Raw genomic sequence first — 12,582 nt, forward strand, 5'->3', positions numbered from 1 at the left:
TATCTCTCCGAGTTGAATGCACACATTATAAAGAGGTTTCTGAGAATGCTTCTGCCTGGTTTATGAGTGAAGATATTTCCTTTTCCACCATAGGCCTCAAAGCGCTCCAAATGAACACTTGCAGATTCTACAAAAAGAGTGTTTCATAACTGCTCTAGCAAAGGAAAGGTTCAACTCTCTGAGTTCAACACACACATCACAAAGCAGTTTGTGAGAATGCTTCTGTCCAGTTTTTATGGGAAGATATTCCCGTTTCTAACAAAGGCCTGAAAGAGCTGCAAATATCCACTTGCAGATGCTCCAAAAAGACTCTTTCCAAACTGCTCCATGAAAAGGAAGGTTCAACTCTGTGAGTTGAATTCACACATCATAAAGAAGTTTCAAAGAATGCTTCTATCCAGGTTTTATTTGAAGATATTTCCTTTTCCACCATAGGCCTCAAAGCGCTCCAAATGAACACTTGCAGATTCTACAAAAAGAGTGTTTCAAAACTGCTCTTTCAAAAGAAGTGTTCAACTCTGTGAGTTGGATTCATACTACACAAAGCAGTTTCACAGAACGCTTCTGTTTAGTTTTTATGGGAAGATATTCCCGTTTCCAACGAAGGCCTGAAAGGGCTCCAAATATCCACTTGCAGATTCTGCAAAAACAGAGTTTCAAAACTACTCTATCAAAAGAAAGGCTTATCTCTCCGAGTTGAATGCACACATCATAAAGAGGTTTCTGAGAATGCTTCTGCCTGGTTTATGAGTGAAGATATTTCCTTTTCCACCTTAGGCCACAAAGCGCTCCAAATGAACACTTGCAGATTCTACAAAAAGAGTGTTTCAAAACTGCTCTTTCAAAAGAAGTGTTCAACTCTGAGTTGGGTTCATACTACACAAAGCCGTTTCACAGAACGCTTCTGTTTAGTTTTTATGGGAAGATATTCCCGTTTCCAACGAAGGCCTCAAAGGGCTCCAAATATCCACTTGCAGATTCTGCAAAAACAGAGTTTCAAAACTGCTCTATCAAAAGGAAGGCTTATCTCTCCGAGTTGAATGCACACATTATAAAGAGGTTTCTGAGAATGCTTCTGCCTGGTTTATGAGTGAAGATATTTCCTTTTCCACCATAGGCCTCAAAGCGCTCCAAATGAACACTTGCAGATTCTACAAAAAGAGTGTTTCAAACTTGGTCTTTCAAAAGAGGTATTCAACTCTTTGAGTTGAATTCATACTACAAAAAGCCGTTTCACAGAACGCTTCTGTTTAGTTTTTAGGGGAAGATACTCCCGTTTCCAACGGAGGCCTGAAAGGGCTCCAAATATCCACTTACAGATTCTGCAAAAACAGAGTTTCGAAACTGCTCTATCAAAAGGAAGGCTTATCTCTCTGAGTTGAATGCACACATCATAAAGAAGTTTCAAAGAATGCTTCTGCCTGGTTTATATGTGAAAATATTTCCTTTTCCACCATAGGCCTCAAAGCGCTCCAAATGAACACTTGCAGATTCTACAAAAAGAGTGTTTCATAACTGCTCTAGTAAAGGAAAGGTTCAACTTCGTGAGTTCAACACACACATCACAAAGCAGTTTGTGAGAATGCTTCTGTCCAGTTTTTATGGGAAGATATTCCCGTTTCTAACAAAGGCCTGAAAGAGCTCCAAATATCCACTTGCAGATGCTGCAAAAAGACTCTTTCCAAACTGCTCCATGAAAAGGAAGGTTCAACTCTGTGAGTTGAATGCACACATCATAAAGAAGTTTCAAAGAATGCTTCTGTCTAGGTTTTATGTGAAGATATTTCCTTTTCCACCATAGGCCTCAAAGCGCTCCAAAGGAACACTTGCAGATTCTACAAAAAGAGTGTTTCAAAACTGCTCTTTCAAAAGAAGTGTTCAACTCTGTGAGTTGGATTCATACTACACAAAGCAGTTTCACAGAACGCTTCTGTTTAGTTTTTATGGGAAGATATTCCCGTTTCCAACGAAGGCCTGAAAGGGCTCCAAATATCCACTTGCAGATTCTGCAAAAACAGAGTTTCAAAACTGCTCTATCAAAAGGAAGGCTTATCTCTCCGAGTTGAATGCACACATCCTAAAGTGGTTTCTGAGAATGCTTCTGCCTGGTTTATGAGTGAAGATATTTCCTTTTCCACCATAGGCCTCAAAGCGCTCCAAATGAACACTTGCAGATTCTACAAAAAGAGTGTTTCAAAACTGCTCTTTCAAAAGAAGTGTTCAACTCTGTGAGTTCGATTCATACTACACAAAGCAGTTTCACAGAACGCTTCTGTTTAGTTTTTATGGGAAGATATTCCCGTTTCCAATGAAGGCCTGAAAGGGCTCCAAATATCCACTTGCAGATTCTGCAAAAACAGAGTTTCAAAACTGCTCTATCAATAGGAAGGCTTATCTCTCTGAGTTGAATGCACACATCATAAAGAGGTTTCTGAGAATGCTTCTGCCTGGTTTATATGTGAAGATATTTCCTTTTCCACCATAGGGCCCAAAGCGCTCCAAATGAACATTTGCAGACTCTACAAAAAGAGTGTTTCATAACTGCTCTAGCAAAGGAAAGGTTCGACTATGTGAGATAAACACACACATCACAAAGCAGTTTGTGAGAATGCTTCTGTCCAGTTTTTATGGGAAGATATTCCCGTTTCTAACAGAGGCCTGAAAGAGCTCCAAATATCCACTTGCAGATGCTGCAAAAAGACTCTTTCCAAACTGCCCCATGAAAAGGAAGGTTCAACTCTGTGAGTTGAATGCACACATCATAAAGAAGTTTTAAATCATGCTTCTGTCTAGGTTTTATGTGAAGATATTTCCTTTTCCACCATAGGCCTCAAAGTGCTCCAAATGAACACTTGCAGATTCTACAAAAAGAGTGTTTCAAAACTGCTCTTTCAAAAGAAGTTCTCAACTCTGTGAGTTGGATTCATACTACACAAAGCCGTTTCACAGAACGCTTCTGTTTAGTTTTTACGGGAAGCTATTCCCGTTTCCAATGAAGGCCTGAAAGGGCTCCAAATATCCACTTACAGATTCTGCAAAAACAGAGTTTCAAAACTGCTCTATCAAAAGAAAGGCTTATCTCTCCGAGTTGAATGCACACATCATAAAGAGGTTTCTGAGAATGCTTCTGCCTGGTTTATGAGTGAAGATATTTCCTTTTCCACCATAGGCCTCAAAGCGCTCCAAATGAACACTTGCAGATTCTACAAAAAGAGTGTTTCAAAACTGCTCTTTCAAAAGAAGTGTTAAACTCTGTGAGTTGGATTCATACTCCAAAAAGCCGTTTCACAGAACGCTTCTGTTTAGTTTTTATGGGAAGATATTCCCGTTTCCAACGAAGGCCTGAAAGGGTTCCAAATATCCACTTGCAGATTCTGCAAAAACAGAGTTTCAAAACTGCTCTATCAAAAGGAAGGCTTATCTCTCCGAGTTGAATGCACACATCATAAGGAGGTTTCTGAGAATGCTTCTGCCTGGTTTATGAGTGAAGATATTTCCTTTTCCACCATAGGCCTCAAAGCGCTCCAAATGAACACTTGGAGATTCTACAAGAAGAGTGTTTCAAAACTGCTCTTTCAAACGAAGTGTTCAACTCTGTGAGTTGGATTCATACTACACAAAGCCGTTTCACAGAACGCTTCTGTTTAGTTCTTATGGGAAGATATTCCCGTTTCCAACGAAGGCCTGAAAGGGCTCCAAATATCCACTTACAGATTCTGCAAAAACAGAGTTTCGAAACTGCTCTATCAAAAGGAAGGCTTATCTCTCTGAGTTGAATGAACACATCATAAAGAGGTTTCTGAGAATGCTTCTGCCTGGTTTATATGTGAAGACATTTCCTTTTCCACCATAGGCCTCAAAGCGCTCCAAATGAACACTTGCAGATTCTACAAAAAGAGTGTTTCATAACTGCTCTAGCAAAGGAAAGGTTCAACTCTGTGAGTTGAACACACACATCACAAAGCAGTTTGTGAGAGTACTTCTGTCCAGTTTTTATGGGAAGATATTCCCGTTTCTAACAAAGGCCTGAAAGAGATCCAAATATCCACATGCAGATGCCGCAAAAAGACTCTTTCCAAACTGCTCCATGAAAAGGAAGGTTCAACTATGTGAGTTGAATGCACACATCATAAAGAAGTTTCAAAGAATGCTTCTGTCTAGGTTTTATGTGAAGATATTTCCTTTTCCACCATAGGCCTCAAAGCGCTCCAAATGAACACTTGCAGATTCTACAAAAAGAGTGTTTCAAAACTGCTCTTTCAAAAGAAGTGTTCAACTCTGTGAGTTGGATTCATACTACACAAAGCAGATTCAGAGAACGCTTCTGTTTAGTTTTTATGGGAAGATATTCCCGTTTCCAACGAAGGCCTGAAAGGGCTCCAAATATCCACTTGCAGATTCTGCAAAAACAGAGTTTCAAAACTGCTCTATCAAAAGGAAGGCTTATCTCTCCGAGTTGAACGCACACATTATAAAGAGGTTTCTGAGAATGCTTCTGCCTGGTTTATGAGTGAAGATATTTCCTTTTCCACCATAGGCCTCAAAGCGCTCCAAATGAACACTTGCAGATTCTACAAAAAGAGTGTTTCAAACCTGCTCTTTCAAAAGAGGTATTCAACTCTTTGAGTTGGATTCATACTACAAAAAGCCGTTTCACAGAACGCTTCTGTTTAGTTTTTAGGGGAAGATACTCCCGTTTCCAACGAAGGCCTGAAAGGGCTCCAAATGTCCACTTACAGATTCTGCAAAAACAGAATTTCGAAACTGCTCTATCAAAAGGAAGGCTTATCTCTCTGAGTTGAATGCACACATCATAAAGAAGTTTCAAAGAATGCTTCTGCCTGGTTTATATGTGAAGATATTTCCTTTTCCACCATAGGCCTCAAAGCGCTCCAAATGAACACTTGCAGATCCTACAAAAAGAGTGTTTCATAACTGCTCTAGCAAAGGAAAGGTTCAACTTCGTGAGTTCAACACACACATCACAAAGCAGTTTGTGAGAATGCTTCTGTCCAGTTTTTATGTGAAGATATTCCCGTTTCTAACAAAGGCCTGAAAGAGCTCCAAATATCCACTTGCAGATGCTGCAAAAAGACTCTTTCCAAACTGCTCCATGAAAAGGAAGGTTCAACTCTGTGTGTTGAATGCACACATCATAAGGAAGTTTCAAAGAATGCTTCTGTCTAGGTTTTATGTGAAGATATTTCCTTTTCCACCATAGGCCTCAAAGCGCTCCAAATGAACACTTGCAGATTCTACAAAAAGAGTGTTTCAAAACTGCTCTTTCAAAAGAAGTGTTCAACTCTGTGAGTTGGATTCATACTACACAAAGCAGTTTCACAGAACGCTTCTGTTTAGTTTTTATGGGAAGTTATTCCCGTTTCCAACGAAGGCCTGAAAGGGCTCCAAATATCCACTTACAGATTCTGCAAAAACAGAGTTTCGAAACTGCTCTATCAAAAGGAAGGCTTATCTCTCCGAGTTGAATGCACACATTATAAAGAGGTTTCTGAGAATGCTTCTGCCTGGTTTATGAGTGAAGATATTTCCTTTTCCACCATAGGCCTCAAAGCGCTCCAAATGAACACTTGCAGATTCTACAAAAAGAGTGTTTCAAACCTGCTCTTTCAAAAGAGGTATTCAACTCTTTGAGTTGGATTCATACTACAAAAAGCCGTTTCACAGAACGCTTCTGTTTAGTTTTTAGGGGAAGATACTCCCGTTTCCAACGAAGGCCTTAAAGGGCTCCAAATGTCCACTTACAGATTCTGCAAAAACAGAGTTTCGAAACTGCTCTATCAAAAGGAAGGCTTATCTCTCTGAGTTGAATGCACACATCATAAAGAAGTTTCAAAGAATGCTTCTGCCTGGTTTATATGTGAAGATATTTCCTTTTCCACCATAGGCCTCAAAGCGCTCCAAATGAACACTTGCAGATTCTACAAAAAGAGTGTTTCATAACTGCTCTAGCAAAGGAAAGGTTCAACTTCGTGAGTTCAACACACACAACACAAAGCAGTTTGTGAGAATGCTTCTGTCCAGTTTTTATGGGAAGATATTCCCGTTTCTAACAAAGGCCTGAAAGAGCTCCAAATATCCACTTGCAGATGCTGCAAAAAGACTCTTTCCAAACTGCTCCATGAAAAGGAAGGTTCAACTCTGTGAGTTGAATGCACACATCATAAAGAAGTTTCAAATAATGCTTCTGTCTAGGTTTTATGTGAAGATATTTCCTTTTCCACCATAGGCCTCAAAGCGCTCCAAATGAACACTTGCAGATTATACAAAAAGAGTGTTTCAAAACTGCTCTTTCAAAAGAAGTGTTCAACTCTGTGAGTTGGATTCATGCTACACAAAGCAGTTTCACAGAACGCTTCTGTTTAGTTTTTATGGAAGATAATCCCGTTTCCAACGAAGGCCTGAAAGGGCTCCAAATATCCACTTGCAGATTCTGCAAAAACGGAGTGTCAAAACTGCTCTATCAAAAGGAAGGCTTATCTCTCCGAGTTGAATGCACACATCATAAAGAGGTTTCTGAGAATGCTTCTGCCTGGTTTATGAGTGAAGATATTTCCTTTTCCACCATAGGAATCAAAGCGCTCCAAATGAACACTTGCAGATTCTACAAAAAGAGTGTTTCAAAACTGCTCTTTCAAAAGAAGTGTTCAATTCTGTGAGTTGGATTCATACTACACAAAGCAGTTTCACAGAACGCTTCTGTTTAGTTTTTATGGGAAGATATTCCCGTTTCCAACGAAGGCCTGAAAGGGCTCCAAATATCCACTTGCAGATTCTGCAAAAACAGAGTTTCAAAACTGCTCTATCAAAAGGAAGGTTTATCACTCTGAGTTGAATGCACACATCATAAAGAGGTTTCTGAGAATGCTTCTGCCTGGTTTATATGTGAAGATATTTCCTTTTCCACCATAGGCCTCAAAGCGCTCCAAATGAATATTTGCAGACTCTACAAAAAGAGTGTTTCATAACTGCTCTAGCAAAGGAAAGGTTCAACTCTGTGAGTTAAACACACACATCACAAAGCAGTTTGTGAGAATGCTTCTGTCCAGTTTTTATGGGAAGATATTCCCGTTTCTAACAAAGGCCTGAAATAGCTCCAAATATCCACTTGCTGATGCTGCAAAAAGACTCTTTCCAAACTGCTCCATGAAAAGGTAGGTTCAACTCTGTGAGTTGAATGCACACATCATAAAGAAGTTTCAAAGAATGCTTCTGTCTAGGTTTTATGTGAAGATATTTCCTTTTCCACCATAGGCCTCAAAGCGCTCCAAATGAACACTTGCAGATTCTACAAAAACAGTGTTTCAAAACTGCTCTTTCAAAAGAAGTGTTCAACTCTGTGAGTTGGATGCATACTACAAAAAGCAGTTTCACAGAACGCTTCTGTTTAGTTTTCATGGGAAGATATTCCCGTTTCCAACGAAGGCCTGAAAGGGCTCCAAATATCCACTTGCAGATTCTGCAAAAATAGAGTTTCAAAACTGCTCTATCAAAAGGAAGGCTTATCTCTCCGAGTTGAATGCACACATCATAAAGAGGTTTCTGAGAATGCTTCTGCCTGGTTTATGAGTGAAGATATTTCCTTTTCCACCATATGCCTCAAAGCGCTCCAAATGAACACTTGGAGATTCTACAAAAAGAGTGTTTCAAAACTGCTCTTGCAAAAGAAGTGTTCAACTCTGTGAGTTGGATTCATACGACCTAAAGCAGTTTCACAGAACGCTTCTGTTTAGTTTTTATGGGAAGATATTCCCGTTTCCAACGAAGGCCTGAAAGGGCTCCAAATATCCACTTACAGATCCTGCAAAAACAGAGTTTCGAAACTGCTCTATCAAAAGGAAGGCTTATGTCTCTGAGTTGAATGCACACATCATAAAGGGGTTTCTGAGAATGCTTCTGCCTGGTTTATATGTGAAGATATTTCCTTTTCCACCATAGGCCTCAAAGCGCTCCAAATGAACACTTGCAGATTCTACAAAAAGAGTGTTTCATAACTGCTCTAGCAAAGGAAAGGTTCAACTCTGTGAGTTCAACACACACATCACAAACCAGTTTGTGAGAATGCTTCTGTCCAGTTTTTATGGGAATATATTCCCGTTCCTAACAAAGGCCTGAAAGAGCTCCAAATATGCTTGAACATGCTGCAAAAAGACTCTTTCCAAACTGCTCCATGAAAAGGAAGGTTCAACTCTGTGAGTTGAATGCACACATCATAAAGAAGTTTCAAAGAATGCTTCTGTCTAGGTTTTATGTGAAGATATATCCTTTTCCACCATAGGCCTCAAAGCGCTCCAAATGAACACTTGCAGATTCTACAAAAAGAGTGTTTCAAAACTGCTCTTTCAAAAGAAGTGTTCAACTCTGTGAGTTGGATTCATACTACACAAAGCAGTTTCACAGAACGCTTCTGTTTAGTTTTTATGGGAAGATATTCCCGTTTCCAACGAAGGCCTGAAAGGGCTCCAAATATCCACTTACAGATTCTGCAAAAACAGAGTTTCGAAACTGCTCTATCAAAAGGAAGGCTTATCTCTCTGAGTTGAATGCACACATCATAAAGAGGTTTCTGAGAATGCTTCTGCCTGGTTTATGAGTGAAGATATTTCCTTTTCCACCATAGGAATCAAAGCGCTCCAAATGAACACTTGCAGATTCTACAAAAAGAGTGTTTCAAAACTGCTCTTTCAAAAGAAGTGTTCAATTCTGTGAGTTGGATTCATACTACACAAAGCAGTTTCACAGAACGCTTCTGTTTAGTTTTTATGGGAAGATATTCCCGTTTCCAACGAAGGCCTGAAAGGGCTCCAAATATCCACTTGCAGATTCTGCAAAAACAGAGTTTCAAAACTGCTCTATCAAAAGGAAGGTTTATCACTCTGAGTTGAATGCACACATCATAAAGAGGTTTCTGAGAATGCTTCTGCCTGGTTTATATGTGAAGATATTTCCTTTTCCACCATAGGCCTCAAAGCGCTCCAAATGAATATTTGCAGACTCTACAAAAAGAGTGTTTCATAACTGCTCTAGCAAAGGAAAGGTTCAACTCTGTGAGTTAAACACACACATCACAAAGCAGTTTGTGAGAATGCTTCTGTCCAGTTTTTATGGGAAGATATTCCCGTTTCTAACAAAGGCCTGAAATAGCTCCAAATATCCACTTGCTGATGCTGCAAAAAGACTCTTTCCAAACTGCTCCATGAAAAGGTAGGTTCAACTCTGTGAGTTGAATGCACACATCATAAAGAAGTTTCAAAGAATGCTTCTGTCTAGGTTTTATGTGAAGATATTTCCTTTTCCACCATAGGCCTCAAAGCGCTCCAAATGAACACTTGCAGATTCTACAAAAACAGTGTTTCAAAACTGCTCTTTCAAAAGAAGTGTTCAACTCTGTGAGTTGGATGCATACTACAAAAAGCAGTTTCACAGAACGCTTCTGTTTAGTTTTCATGGGAAGATATTCCCGTTTCCAACGAAGGCCTGAAAGGGCTCCAAATATCCACTTGCAGATTCTGCAAAAATAGAGTTTCAAAACTGCTCTATCAAAAGGAAGGCTTATCTCTCCGAGTTGAATGCACACATCATAAAGAGGTTTCTGAGAATGCTTCTGCCTGGTTTATGAGTGAAGATATTTCCTTTTCCACCATATGCCTCAAAGCGCTCCAAATGAACACTTGGAGATTCTACAAAAAGAGTGTTTCAAAACTGCTCTTGCAAAAGAAGTGTTCAACTCTGTGAGTTGGATTCATACGACATAAAGCAGTTTCACAGAACGCTTCTGTTTAGTTTTTATGGGAAGATATTCCCGTTTCCAACGAAGGCCTGAAAGGGCTCCAAATATCCACTTACAGATCCTGCAAAAACAGAGTTTCGAAACTGCTCTATCAAAAGGAAGGCTTATGTCTCTGAGTTGAATGCACACATCATAAAGGGGTTTCTGAGAATGCTTCTGCCTGGTTTATATGTGAAGATATTTCCTTTTCCACCATAGGCCTCAAAGCGCTCCAAATGAACACTTGCAGATTCTACAAAAAGAGTGTTTCATAACTGCTCTAGCAAAGGAAAGGTTCAACTCTGTGAGTTCAACACACACATCACAAACCAGTTTGTGAGAATGCTTCTGTCCAGTTTTTATGGGAATATATTCCCGTTCCTAACAAAGGCCTGAAAGAGCTCCAAATATGCTTGAACATGCTGCAAAAAGACTCTTTCCAAACTGCTCCATGAAAAGGAAGGTTCAACTCTGTGAGTTGAATGCACACATCATAAAGAAGTTTCAAAGAATGCTTCTGTCTAGGTTTTATGTGAAGATATATCCTTTTCCACCATAGGCCTCAAAGCGCTCCAAATGAACACTTGCAGATTCTACAAAAAGAGTGTTTCAAAACTGCTCTTTCAAAAGAAGTGTTCAACTCTGTGAGTTGGATTCATACTACACAAAGCAGTTTCACAGAACGCTTCTGTTTAGTTTTTATGGGAAGATATTCCCGTTTCCAACGAAGGCCTGAAAGGGCTCCAAATATCCACTTACAGATTCTGCAAAAACAGAGTTTCGAAACTGCTCTATCAAAAGGAAGGCTTATCTCTCTGAGTTGAATGCACACATCATAAAGAGGTTTCTGAGAATGCTTCTGCCTGGTTTATATGTGAAGATATTTCCTTTTCCACCATAGGCCTCAAAGCGCTCCAAATGAACACTTGCAGATTCTACAAAAAGAGTGTTTCAAAACTGCTCTAGCAAAGGAAAAGTTCAACTCTGTGAGTTACACACACACATCACAAAGCAGTTTGTGAGAATGCTTCTGTCCTGTTTTTATGGGAAGATATTCCCGTTTCTAACAAAGGCCTGAAAGAGCTCCAAATATCCACTTGCAGATGCTGCAAAAAGACTCTTTCCAAACTGCTCCATGAAAACGAAGGTTCAACTCTGTGAGTTGAATGCACACATCATAAAGAAGTTTCAAAGAATGCTTCTGTCTAGGTTTTATGTGAAGATATATCCTTTTCCACCATAGGCCTCAAAGCGCTCCAAATGAACACTTGCAGATTCTACAAAAAGAGTGTTTCAAAACTGCTCTTTCAAAAGAAGTGTTCAACTCTGTAAGTTGGATTCGTACTACACAAAGCAGTTTCACAGAACGCTTCTGTTTAGTTTTTATGGGAAGATATTCCCGTTTCCAACGAAGGCCTTAAAGGGCTCCAAATATCCACTTGCAGATTCTGCAAAAACAGAGTTTCGAAACTGCTCTATCAAAAGCAAGGCTTATCCCTCCGAGTTGAATGCACACATCTTAAAGAGGTTTCTGAGAATGCTTCTGCCTGGTTTATGAGTGAAGATATTTCCTTTTCCACCATAGGCCTCAAAGCGCTCCAAATGAACACTTGCAGATTCTACAAAAAGAGTGTTTCAAAACTGCTCTTTCAAAAGAAGTGTTCAACTCTGTGAGTTGGATTCATACTACACAAAGCAGTTTCACAGAACGCTTCTGTTTAGTTTTTATGGGAAGATATTCCCGTTTCCAACGAAGGCCTGAAAGGGCTCCAAATATCCACTTACAGATTCTGCAAAAACAGAGTTTCGAAACTGCTCTATCAAAAGGAAGGCTTATCTCTCTGAGTTGAATGCACACATCATAAAGAGGTTTCTGAGAATGCTTCTGCCTGGTTTATATGTGAAGATATTTCCTTTTCCACCATAGGCCTCAAAGCGCTCCAAATGAACACTTGCAGATTCTACAAAAAGAGTGTTTCATAACTGCTCTAGCAAAGGAAAGGTTCAACTCTGTGAGTTACACACACACATCACAAAGCAGTTTGTGAGAATGCTTCTGTCCAGTTTTTATGGGAAGATATTCCCGTTTCTAACAAAGGCCTGAAAGAGCTCCAAATATCCACTTGCAGTTGCTGCAAAAAGACTCTTTCCAAACTGCTCCATGAAAACGAAGGTTCAACTCTATGAGTTGAATGCACACATCATAAAGAAGTTTCAAAGAATGCTTCTGTCTAGGTTTTATGGGAAGATATTTCCTTTTCCACCATAGGCCTCAAAGCGCTCCAAATGAACACTTGCAGATTCTACAAAAAGAGTGTTTCAAAACTGCTCTTTCAAAAGAAGTGTTCAACTCTGTGAGTTGGATTCATACTACACAAAGCAGTTTCACAGAACGCTTCTGTTTAGTTTTTATGGGAAGATATTCCCGTTTCCAACGAAGGCCTGAAAGGGCTCCAAATATCCACTTACAGATTCTGCAAAAACAGAGTTTCGAAACTGCTCTATCAAAAGGAAGGCTTATCTCTCTGAGTTGAATGCACACATCATAAAGCGGTTTCTGAGAATGCTTCTGCCTGGTTTATATGTGAAGATATTTCCTTTTCCACCATAGGCCTCAAAGCGCTCCAAATGAACACTTGCAGATTCTACAAAAAGAGTGTTTCATAACTGCTCTAGCAAAGGAAAGGTTCAACTCTGTGAGTTACACACACACATCACAAAGCAGTTTGTGAGAATGCTTCTGTCCAGTTTTTATGGGACGATATTCCCGTTTCTAACAAAGGCCTGAAAGAGCT

Source organism: Pongo abelii, chromosome X, assembly GCF_028885655.2.
Source record: "Pongo abelii isolate AG06213 chromosome X, NHGRI_mPonAbe1-v2.0_pri, whole genome shotgun sequence".
NCBI classification, from domain to species: Eukaryota; Metazoa; Chordata; class Mammalia; order Primates; family Hominidae; genus Pongo; species Pongo abelii.